General features: G+C 35.5%; 1 pseudogene; it reads left to right on the top strand.

The window, feature by feature from the left end:
* The first annotated feature begins 3,389 nt into the window (after positions 1-3,389).
* On the top strand, positions 3,390-9,850 carry LOC145010628 (zinc finger protein BRUTUS-like; annotated as a pseudogene).
* Positions 9,851-11,698: the final 1,848 nt, after the last annotated feature.

Raw genomic sequence — 11,698 nt, 5'->3', positions numbered from 1 at the left:
CTCACCAGCTTTATGCTGATACTCGTTTTCAAAATAACTTGTATTCTCAGGTCGGGAATAGACAGGTACAGATGCAGCTTTTGAGAAGACAGAGCGCATACAAGGACTTGTACTTGCATTTCCCCCGATATCCTCCGATTCATGGCGACTAATCACTAAACCGGGATCTGAAAATCCCCAAACCACCGCTAAGACTGCAAGTCTCACACCTGGTCCAGCCACCAGATTCCTGAGAGCCCAACTAACAAGGCTACCCTAGCCTATGCGTCACTTTATGCCACTCACTGACCATATATCCATTCCACTAAATCCATGATCCAGTACTTTGAACCAACCGGTCTCTACCATGTCTCACCTACATTGCCATAATCATACATGCCTCACCTATGAGTCTCACCCCATTCTATACCACCCAAAGGGCCACACCCACGGGTCTCACCCCATCGAGAGCTATATATGCCCAACCTCGCTTCAGACCCCGATGACCCTCTTCTCATTACAGGGATATATTCAGCAACAATACTGTTCGCCTTACCCTAGGCACGAGCTGATCCTCTTTTATACCAACAACCACCCCATTGATGGTCTTGTTGGATTAGTGTCTAATATAACTATTTTGGTATATACTTGACCCGATGGTGCATGGTCCTTTTGGGTTGCCTTCACCAAAGCAACTTGATAGGATGAATTATGGAGAGAGAGGATTAATTATGAATTATTAATATATTATGAGAATAATATATTAAAGGAGAAATCATAGTGTTTAATTAATATTAGTCAATAATTAATTAAGAATTAATTTTGTGGTTAAAAGAGATTAATTAAGCTTAGGGGACTAGAACTATCAATTGTGTGATAGTTGAATATTGGGCTAATGGACTCCATATTAGAGGAGTGGACGAATTCCATGGGGAAACCCATTAGAAATCGTCCAAGGCCTCTAAGGAGGGAGTCCATGGGCTGCTTAGGGCTTAAGCAGTCAAATTAGGTTTTCCTTGTTAGATAACCCTAACAGCCTCACTATTTAAGGACCCCTAGGGCACCAAAAACGTAGCTAAGAGTTTCCTTAGGGTTTCTAGATGTTTTTGGGTGCCTCTCCTCTTCTCCTTCTTCATCCTCTTGCTCTTTGTGTTTGTGAGCCATTAGAGGAGTGACACTTGTGACTCTAAGCTTTTAGAAGGCAATTACAAGAAGGAATAGATTGTTATTACTACATAACAATCAAAGGTAAGATCTACACCCTATTCTTATCTTAATATCGATTATCACATGCTAGATCTAGGGTTTATGGCTATGAATGATTATTGCATGTTCATTAGACAAACTAGATCGAAAGCTTTAGGGTTTTCATTTACACCATAGGAATGTTGTAGTGCTCAAAACCCATTAGTGGTATAAGAGCCTAGGGCTGTTTATTGATGAATTGATGCATAATTGATCGTTTATTGCTTGAAAATCGATTTTTTTGGGTTCTGACTGGTAGACTCGCCGAGTCCATGAATGGACTCGACGACTAGGTCCTACTCAACGAGTTCCATTGTGGACTCGACGAGTCCAGGGCTCTGGTGCCGAGATTTTTGAATTTTCTGCCAGATTTTGTTGAGGATAATTGCCAAAACTCGTTTCTCTTGCCAAAATCCGAATTTTTAAGTTCGGAATGGTTATCCTCATCAAAATTGATGGATTTGATTAAATATGGATAATATATTATTAGTCGAATATTTGACCTAGTAAGTTTGAAAAACTTCAACTTACACCCCTTAGGTTTTATAGTTTAAATTTGAACCTTAAATGTTTAGTTTTGAAGTTTAAATAGTTAAACCCTAATATTTTGAAAGGTTTCAAAATTTGTACTCAAGTTTTGGAATTTAAAATTTTGATTAAAAGGTTAATTTGTAAATATTAAAATTCTATACCCTAATATTTTAAAACTTGCCCTCAAGTTTTGAAATTTAAATTTTGATTAACAGTTTAATTTTTGAAAATTTAAATTCTAAAACTCTAGTTTTGATAAAGTTCAAATTACATCCTTATGGTTTTATTAAGTTAATTAAAGGTATAATTAAAAGAGAGTTAATAAATCCATAATGATATGGTTTATATTTAATTTAATTAAAAGTGTAATTTATAAAATTAAACCATTTAGTATTTTAAAAGTGTAAAATACACCCTATACTATATATAACATTAAAAGTCTAATATTTTATATGTTTAACCTAAACTACTTGTCTTACCGTTAGTAGGCCTCATTCACGAAGCTAATCTATAAGGGGAGTATAAGGTTATGCCCTATAAAATGGTCGTCTAATGGGTGTCCACTCTCACCCACCGCTTCCTTGATTGGTGGAGGGTCGTTAACCGAATGGGTAGGATAGGGCAAACCCTCTCCTCATTAAAAGTATAATGAATTAAGTATCTAAATGTTTTTTTACAAAAAAAAATTCCCAATCTTAATCACTTTAGGAAAAAGTTAAATCGATGCAATTCCATGGAATTACACTTTGTGCCCTTGTCGAGACAATTAGTGGAGCGTGTGTGGTTAACCGGCACACAAAGTTGGGTTTGGCATTGGTAGCAAAGGGTGACTCAATATTTGTCATAGTTCGGTGGAGCGTGTGTTGTTAACCGCCACATCGAATAGGTGACTGTAACATTGGGGGCACCATGTATATTTGCATGATTATTAACACCATGTTTTGTGATCCTCGGCATCCCAATCACAAATCGAAGGGCATATCGAGATTTAAACATGCCATTGAAAAGTTCGATGAATATCAAAAGATCTAGGAGTTTTTCAATACATTTAAAACTTAAATTCTTTTTCGTTTTTCATGGTGGAAAATTAGTGAATCATCATTCACTTACCTTCAAATGTTCTGCAAGTTGGATTACGACATCCATCTTCCAATTTGTAGGATATTGTGTTGGGTCCTAGCCATAATATCTCATTTGGGTGTTTTATTAAGGACTTAATCAAGTAACTTGAATTTTCTCCCATTTTGTAGATGTCAAAATCTAACAACTATGGTCTTCCCAAATCCCATGGAACAAGCCTTCCATATGAAGATGATATTCCACGATTCGATCAAGGAACAAGAAATCATCCCATACCTCCTCCTATTGTTCTCCCTAACCCACAAGTTCAAAGGCTTGAAAAGTTCGAGCTCAGTCAAGCCCTGTTGGTGATAAAACATGAAGAAGGAAAGCTGGTGTGTGCACACGTCCTAGGGATGAAGTTGCACATTGATAGGTTAAGAATGTTAAGAGTCATTTTCTGTGAGAAGCTGGCTATTGGCTGGGTTCTTCAATCGCTTCCTGATTCATATATTGAGTTCGTAAGAGAGTACTATATGATGGACCACGACGTGACCCTCATTGATCTCACCTATATGCTTGTTGCTGTTGAATCAGAAGTGATTTGGCGCATTGGAAAAGCAAAGTTGATTGGTAGATCTGCCTTCCAAACTTCCATGGACATAGGCGACGACAACAAAAGGCATGCCATGGTCGAAGAGTTCGACCATAAGAGAAAGGGAAAGTATGAGGTAGTTGCGTGTGCTGTTCCAAAAGAGTCAATTTGCTTTCATTGCCAAGAGAATGGGCATTGGAGACGAAGCTTCCCTATATACCTGAGAGATCTAAGAGATGGGAGAGTCAAGACTAATGGCTCTACTTTAGGTATTAGCCATTATCTAACTCTGTTAAATTCATATTCATTGATTCTAAATGCATGATATAATAAGATTACATTTTTGTATGTGTACGATTGTAGAAAAGAAAGGAAGAAGCACGCTGTGTCCGATCACGAATAAATGGGTTTTGATCACATGATTCATGATCGGATTTTTAGAGCTGCTAGTTAGAGAGTTATGATAGATTTGTTAGGAATATTTGATTACATAGTTTTCCAATTGATTTTGCATTGTAAGGACATGTTTTCCGCTACTTTTATGAATAATATAATTTTTGGTTTGACTTATTAATTTATATCTTTGCAATGAAATCATTGTGGAAAATTGATGTTTGCATATTTCAATAATAAATGGATGTGATTCTTAGTTATATTATTTATGGAAATTTTCTTAGTAAGGAAAGATTTCCATCGCCCATGTTTCAATTGGACAAAATCTTGGTATCATATGATTTGAATCATGTTATGTATGGAAATCTTGATACTTAGAAGTTTTAAGACTAAATCCTTGACAAAGAGTCAAGTGAAGGACTAGGAGAACGGGTTCACAGTGTTGTGCACCAGTTAAGTCCGTCATAAATAACAATAATATTATTCTTCATATTTACTAAAGGATTAGTGAATGTGGTTATGCTTATAGGATTAAGCACGATTCTGAACCAATAAAAAGTTTCAATGAATGGCAGAACGAATAAGAAGAATCAATTAGGCCGAAAGATAAGAAGTTTCTCCAATCTAAGAAGAAGGGAGAGTACTTCTTTATCAGGTTTTATGATCGTCTTAATTGTAAAGAACCATATTACAATTCATCCTCTAAGGACACCTTGGTGCACTAGTTTGGCTAAGAAGAGGAATCAGGAATTGCTATAGTGGTTAAGTTGTTAAGATAAATCATACTTCGTTGCACTATTGAATATTAAGATTGTTACATTAAGTGACACATCTTAAGTAGGTTTGTAACACTATTAAATTAAGTGTTAGTCTTGATATAATTTCACACTAACTCTTGAATATTTGTTTTGTCAAGGAATGTTTCTTGACAAGAGAATCATATATGTCAAGAGGTCAGTGGGAGTATAAATGATCTTGAAAAGCCTCAAGAACAAATAAAGAGTAAACCTAATCAATGATCACTAGCATAAAACTTGAAGTTTGTAACCTATCGTATTGAAAAAATTCTATTTATGTGACAATCTAGTTGAGTGATTATGCATATGAGTTCTACGAGTTCTCAATAGACTGCATAAGGCAAGCACCTTGTTCGATGAAAGTACATTGACTGGCATAGGTGAGTTGCTAGATAACTTGGAAGCAATGGTGGGACCCTTGATGTCAAGAAATTATGAATGAACAAGGTCTGTCCATAAGAGTTTGAATTTGTCACAAATATTATCTTTCGATTATGGTTATGGAAAATTCACATGGATAGGAACACATGCACCATAAAATCTAAGTGTCATAAGGTTTCTCTCCTTCATGAAAATGATTATGAGGAAACGCTTTCATGAAGAGAGATTTTAAGGAGATAGCTGTCACACCCTAAAACCGATAACAACGGAATACGTTTTGGGGTGGAAGACGTTATGTACAGTATTATGACAATTGCATAATAGTAAAAACAAGAAACATACAACCATTTCATTTACATAGTGAGTTTAATTACATGTGTGTTTTGTAATGTTCAACAAACACCAAAAGTAATACAAAAATAAGAGATGGATCTTGTATGCTCCACCTTCTCCAAAATGCTGCACCTGTACCTGTCTATCTTTGACCTGAGGATACAAGTTATTTTGAAAACGAATATAAGCATAAAGCTGGTGAGTTCATAAGAGTTTAGTGTGAGTTTTTGTATAACATGCATTAGAACCGTTAGTATGAAAAGCTGCAATTTACGTTTATAAGTAGTAGAAAACCCTAGAGAATCATATATTTTCCAGAAAATACATTGTAAGTGAAAACCTTTAAAAAACAAGAAATCTTCATCTGTGAAAACCGGTTATTGTAAAAGTACACTACTAGAAAATAGCCCTTTAATGACGCGCAAACAATGACACGCGGTGATTTAAGATACGCAAAAGCGTGTGCCCTAAAAATAATGTTATCTCTTCTAAAATTTGAAGGATAGTGGACACGCTTTTATACGTACCCTAAAATTAATATCGAACAAAAAAAAAAAAAAACACGGAGGGCACTTATTTAAAAATGGGCGTCGTCTAGAAATGTCACTTTATATTTTTTTAATGAAAGGCGCGTTCTTTTCTTTTGCAGCTGGGGGGAAACGAAAATCCCAAAAGTTTGAAAGACCGCCATTGTTTCCCTCTGCCTTATTTCCATCTCTCTTCTCTCTCTCTCTTTCTCTCTCTATCTTTCTCACTATGATACCCAAAAACCCTAATAGCATCACCAATCCTCTTTTTTCCCACAACAAAATCGCAATATAATCCCGTCTTTTGAACAGATCAAACCCATAGGGGTTCTCGACGGAAGAGATACAACTTCATAGGAGCCCTAATTTCTCATCTGAATTCGTTAACTTCTTCAAATGGTTCTCAGACTTTTTTTTTTCTCTCTCTACATTTTCTTCTCGTTCATTTCTCAATCTCCAGAAGGTCAGGAGAACACTGCGTCTGTAATCAGATTGCTTAGTCGTAATCCTGAGAGTGTTGAACACCGGTGTATGCTCGTTATTTGTTAAAATTCTCAAAGAAAGTCCCATGAAAGAGCAAGCAGTTATCTCCTAGGATGTATCGTTCGATTAACACAATTCATCAAACCCTAGAATCGTAAAGGAAACCTAGCCCCCATAGCTTTCTTCACACTTCACCTCCTCAAAGATCTATCAGTAATAAATCAAATTATTCTTTGCTGTATACTATTTGTATGCGACCTTCTAATCTCTTTGATCCAAATTCTATTTAGGCTCCATATGGAGGAAGTATCTTCGTATGCGACATTCTAATCTCTTTCATCTTTTTTTACATATCAACGTGTTTCCCAGAAGCATCATAACTGGAACCGCGCTTCAGCAACTAAAAGAGTTCTTGAATCAGTCACCATCCCGGCGAAGACAGAGGAAACCATGGATCTTGGTTCATTGCTTTGGCCTGTAACCGAGCCTCGATTACACTTTCTTGGACTCGTGTACTCAACCATCACCCCTCTTCTCCTTCCATTTATCATCGTCTTCTTTGAGTTTGCTTATATGTTTATTCATCATATGAACACAAGTCAAGATTCGAATTTGATGCCTTCTGTTGATCTCAAGAATGCAATATCAGTGAATAGAAACTTAGAAGATTCAATGAATTCAAGGAAGATTATGTTTTTGCGATTTGCACATCTATTATTGATTTCATGGATGTGTAAGTTGTTAGGGTTTTTGTATGTTAACTTGGTTATGTTCGAAATATTGTGTTCAGGGGATATTCCAGCTACTACAGAAGAATTGCACTTTCACATAATAATCCTACTAATTTTCTTATCAGTGGCTTCTTTTTAAAATGATATGGTGCTATGCTGCATAAGATTTGTAACATGTTTATTTCTTTCATACTTTCAGGTTATTTTTCCAGCCTTAGACGACCGTGTCAAGAACATGGATAGAATGTATTCTCTTGAACACGAGGGCGAAAGTGTCATCTTTGATCAACTGTTCACATTACTGGATTCAGACATGCAAAATGAAGAAAGCTTCATAAGAGAATTAGCATCCTGCACAGGTGCCCTTCAAACATCAATCAATCAACACATGTCCAAAGAAGAAGAACAGGTAATAATGTCTAACAAGTTTATCCAAGAATCATGTTATTATCTCAATATTTAAACAAAAAAATTGTTAATTATCATTTTAGGTGTTCCCCTTGCTCGTTGAGAAATTTTCATTTGAGGAACAAGCTTCGTTAGTTTGGCAATTTTTATGCAGCATTCCTATAAACATGATGGCAGAGTTTCTTCCATGGCTTTCAGCTTCTGTATTTTCTGAAGAACGCCATGAGATGCATAATTGTTTATGCAAAGTAATCCCATAAGAAAAGCTACTTCAACAGGTGAGCAAGGGTATTTTTGTCCATGTTCATCTTTTACTCATTTTCTCGTTCCTATTTGACAAATTACTTCTTATACTAATTTAAGATTATATTCATGTGGATGGATGGTGCAAATGGTTTTAAAAAGCGAAAAAGCTCTGAAGAGTGTGAGGAAGGGCATTATTGTCCATGTTTATCTTCCAGACCTAAAAAACGAGAATCTTTCTTGAGGTCAATTGACGATTCCATAGATTCACTACCTGATCGCCCTGTAGATGAAATATTACACTGGTACAAAGCTATAATAAAAGAATTAATTGATATAGCTGAAACGGCTAGAAGGATACAGTTATCTGGAGACTTTTCAGATATATCCGCATTTAATAAAAGACTCCAATTTATTCCAGAAGTTTGCATATTCCATAGGTACCCTTCTGTAGCAATCACGTGAATTTGACAAGTTTGCATATTGAAACATTGATACTTTGATATTAATTTTATCCTTTTGAATGCGTTATTGAAGAAGATAAAGTTATATTCCCTGCTGTAGATGCTGAGCTGTCATTCGCCCAAGAACACACAGAAGAAGAGAGTGACTTTGAAAAATTTAGATGTTTGATTGAAAGCATAGAAAAAGATGGAGCAAATTCATCTTTATCTGAATTTTGTTCAAAGTTATGCTCACATGTTGATCATATCATGTCCATCATTGAGAAACATTTCAAAATGAAGAACTTCAGGTGAATGAGTGAAATAGTGAATCACTAGTCTTTCTTTTTATGACTTTTATTTACCATAACGCCCTTATGTGATTTCAATTTCAGGTTCTCCCACTTGCACACAAGCATTTTACTCCTAAAAGACAACGAGAGCTCTTATACCAAAGTTTATGTGTAATGCCTTTTAGAGTAACTGGATGTGTTTTACCATGGTTAGTTGGATCACTTACTAAAGAGGAATCAAAATCATTTCTCCACAATATGCATATGGCAGGTTTGTCTATTTTTGTCAAATTTTTCTCAAACCATTGTTTATTTATTTCTTCATTGTGAAGTCTAAGTTTCTAACTCTTAACACATGGTTTTTGTTAGCTCCTCCTTCCGATATTGCCCTTGTCAACCTGTTCTCCGTTTGGGCTTGCAAAGGGCGTCCAAGGGAAATATGCTTGTCTCCAGGCACAACAGGTTGTTGTCCTGCAAGGGCATTTTTGGAATCCAGTAATGGTTGCAATCCACCTTGTTGTGCAAGGGCATTTTTGGAAATATGCTTATCTTCAGGCACAACAGGTTCTTTCTCTCTCTCTCTCTCTCTCTCTCTCTCTATATATATATATATATATATATATATATATATATATGATGGAGTTTCACTTGATTTCTTTCTTTTTTAAATTAACACTACACGACACATGCAATACTCTTTAAAATTAATAGCCAGTTGGCAGTATGTTCACTCATTATGTACCCTTTTTAAAGTTGTTTAATTATATGTATAGCTAAACAAGCTAGCTAGGTGCATAATACGATTCATTTGAATCTTGAGTTTTCTATTGAATATTGCTTTAGACTCATAACAGCAGGTTGGGCAAGTTTTACACCAATGGGCTATAAGGTGGACTGAGGTGATAGATCAACCAGAGGGGTCATCCTTTTTAAAAATTGATTTTATCCCCTTTATATGTTAAAGGACTTGGTAGATCATCATCTAGTGGAATATTGAGTTGAATTAGTTATGGAGCCAATGAGATTGCTTCTTCTGTTCTAGCAAGTATCACAAGTCGAAGTAAGAAAAACAAAGGGAATTTCGATCGAGTGAATTTAGATAAAGATAAAGGTCATTATCATTTTTCCCTGAAAACCCTGAACCTCTGAATATTTAGTGAGAAAGCAAAAGGGTTGGTAATTATTATTATTATTATTATTATTATTATTATTATTATTATTATTATTGTTGTTGTTGTTGTTGTTGTTATTATTATTATTATTATTATTATTATTATTATTATTATTATTATTATTATTATTTAATTTTAATAATGTTTGCAGATAAAAGTGGAAAGAAAGAAAAGGGGGGAACTATGGTGTTGGTGAAAAAGCAAAAACAAAGGGAGTGGTTGTGGAAAAGGAAGTAACAAAGGGAGAGGATTCTTTTCTATTATTAACTAAAATTACATGAAGTTAAAGTTAGGTCCTCTTCTTTGTGTTGAGTGCTTGTTGCTCTGATTTTGATGTATGTGTTGAGTGCTTTTCTGTTGGTGCTGAGGTTTATCCTCATAAAAGCATTCATCCATATAGAGTTACGGTTAGTAATTTCTTGTTGGTATACAATTGTTGAAGTTTGTTGATGTGTTCTAGTATATCCCCGATGACCACAAGCCACCACCAGAGGACCACTGTTGAACACCCCAAAAATCTGGTGGCCACTGCCCACAGAACAGGTAAGGATTCTTTGATTTGTTTTTTTTTACTGATGTGTTGTTTTTCGGTGACCACCAGCCACCACCGGAAGACCACCTTTAATGCCAACCCGGAGAAATCCTGCTGCCACTGCCATATAATAGGTATGTTTTTTTTATGTTATTTTATTTTGGTTGGATAATCTTATAAATTTTTCGATATCTTGTATGCCTCCTATAATTATTTGTATAATTGTTTGAAATTGATTGCGTGAAAGTCATTTACTAAAGCAAGGTTGGTGTAAGAGTTGATGATGAGAACATTGTTCCAAGACCTTCAGTGAGTTATGATGATGTTCTTTAATAGCAATGTAGTACTAGGTTATATAGTTAGCAATAATTATTTGTATTTGACATTTTAGTGCAAAGAATTATCTTTCTTATTTATTGTATTTTATTTTGTATTTTGTATGACATTAACTTTTGTGTAATGGATTGTATTTTTTGTATATGGTATTTTATTTTCTATTATGAGACATGAAATGCAAATTTAATTTGAAAAATAGTAAATCTATAAATAATTTTTTTTAAAAGAAAAATAAAAATTACGATACGCAAAAATGTGTGTCATCTTCATTTATGACATGGCCTTTCTTGACAGGGGTTTTAATAATACGCATTGTGTGTCATTAACACGCGCGTCATAAGGTTACGACACGCGAATGCGTGTCATCTTCCTTTATGACAGGGCCTTCCTTGATACGCATTGCGTGTCATAAACGTGCGTCGTAATTGTGCGTCGTAAATGAGCGTCGTAAATGCGCGTCGTCTATAGACGACACGCAAAAGCGCGTCGTCTCTCTTTATGAAAGGGCCTTCCTTGACGCGCATTTGCGCGTCGTCTGAGCCTTTTACGACGCGCAATGAGCGTCGTTAAAGGCTGTTTTTCTAGTAGTGGTATATTATGGAATCTCCAATAAGTAATGTAATAAGATAGGATATGCCTGTAGTAGTAATAGAGGTGCAAACTTCCTTTAGTGATAGATACTTATTTACTTCGGGATGTTAAATTAGACTTTAGTTTAGTATTTTAGTGTAGATATAGTGTATTCCTTATATGTTACCGATAGTGCGAGAAATAGAGAACCCCATGACCTTCCTGGTCATACACAGTGTAGTGAAGCAGTGGCATCCCAGGGCTTGCACGGCTCAGACTGAAGTTACCAGTCGGGATGTAATAGTGTCAGCCCCGTATAGATCTATACATGTAGTGGCGTCTTCCGGTCGGAAAAACTCTGGGCATAGTATGTAGCGAATAGAGTATCTCGTAGTAAGTTAGTGTGTTATCTTCTGTTTAGTGCCTTTTCTTGTATTATAGTGTAGTAGTCTTTTGTATAGCTTGTAGTGTGTTCTGTTATTAGTGTATCGTCTCGTAATAGTGTGTATTATAATGTGTAGAGTAGTAGTTATAGCGAGTAGTAATGGCCTTAACTATACCTCTTATAGTTAACTTAGTGCTTATAGTTCTTACCAATTTAGTGGTTTAAGCATCGTATGAAATGAAAATGCTCGTATCCAACACTA

Source organism: Lactuca saligna, chromosome 1, assembly GCF_052625555.1.
Source record: "Lactuca saligna cultivar CGN05327 chromosome 1, ASM5262555v1, whole genome shotgun sequence".
Lineage (NCBI taxonomy): Eukaryota > Viridiplantae > Streptophyta > Magnoliopsida > Asterales > Asteraceae > Lactuca > Lactuca saligna.
The sequence above is the reverse complement of the archived record's forward strand: the minus strand, read 5'-3'. Positions and strand labels throughout refer to the sequence as shown.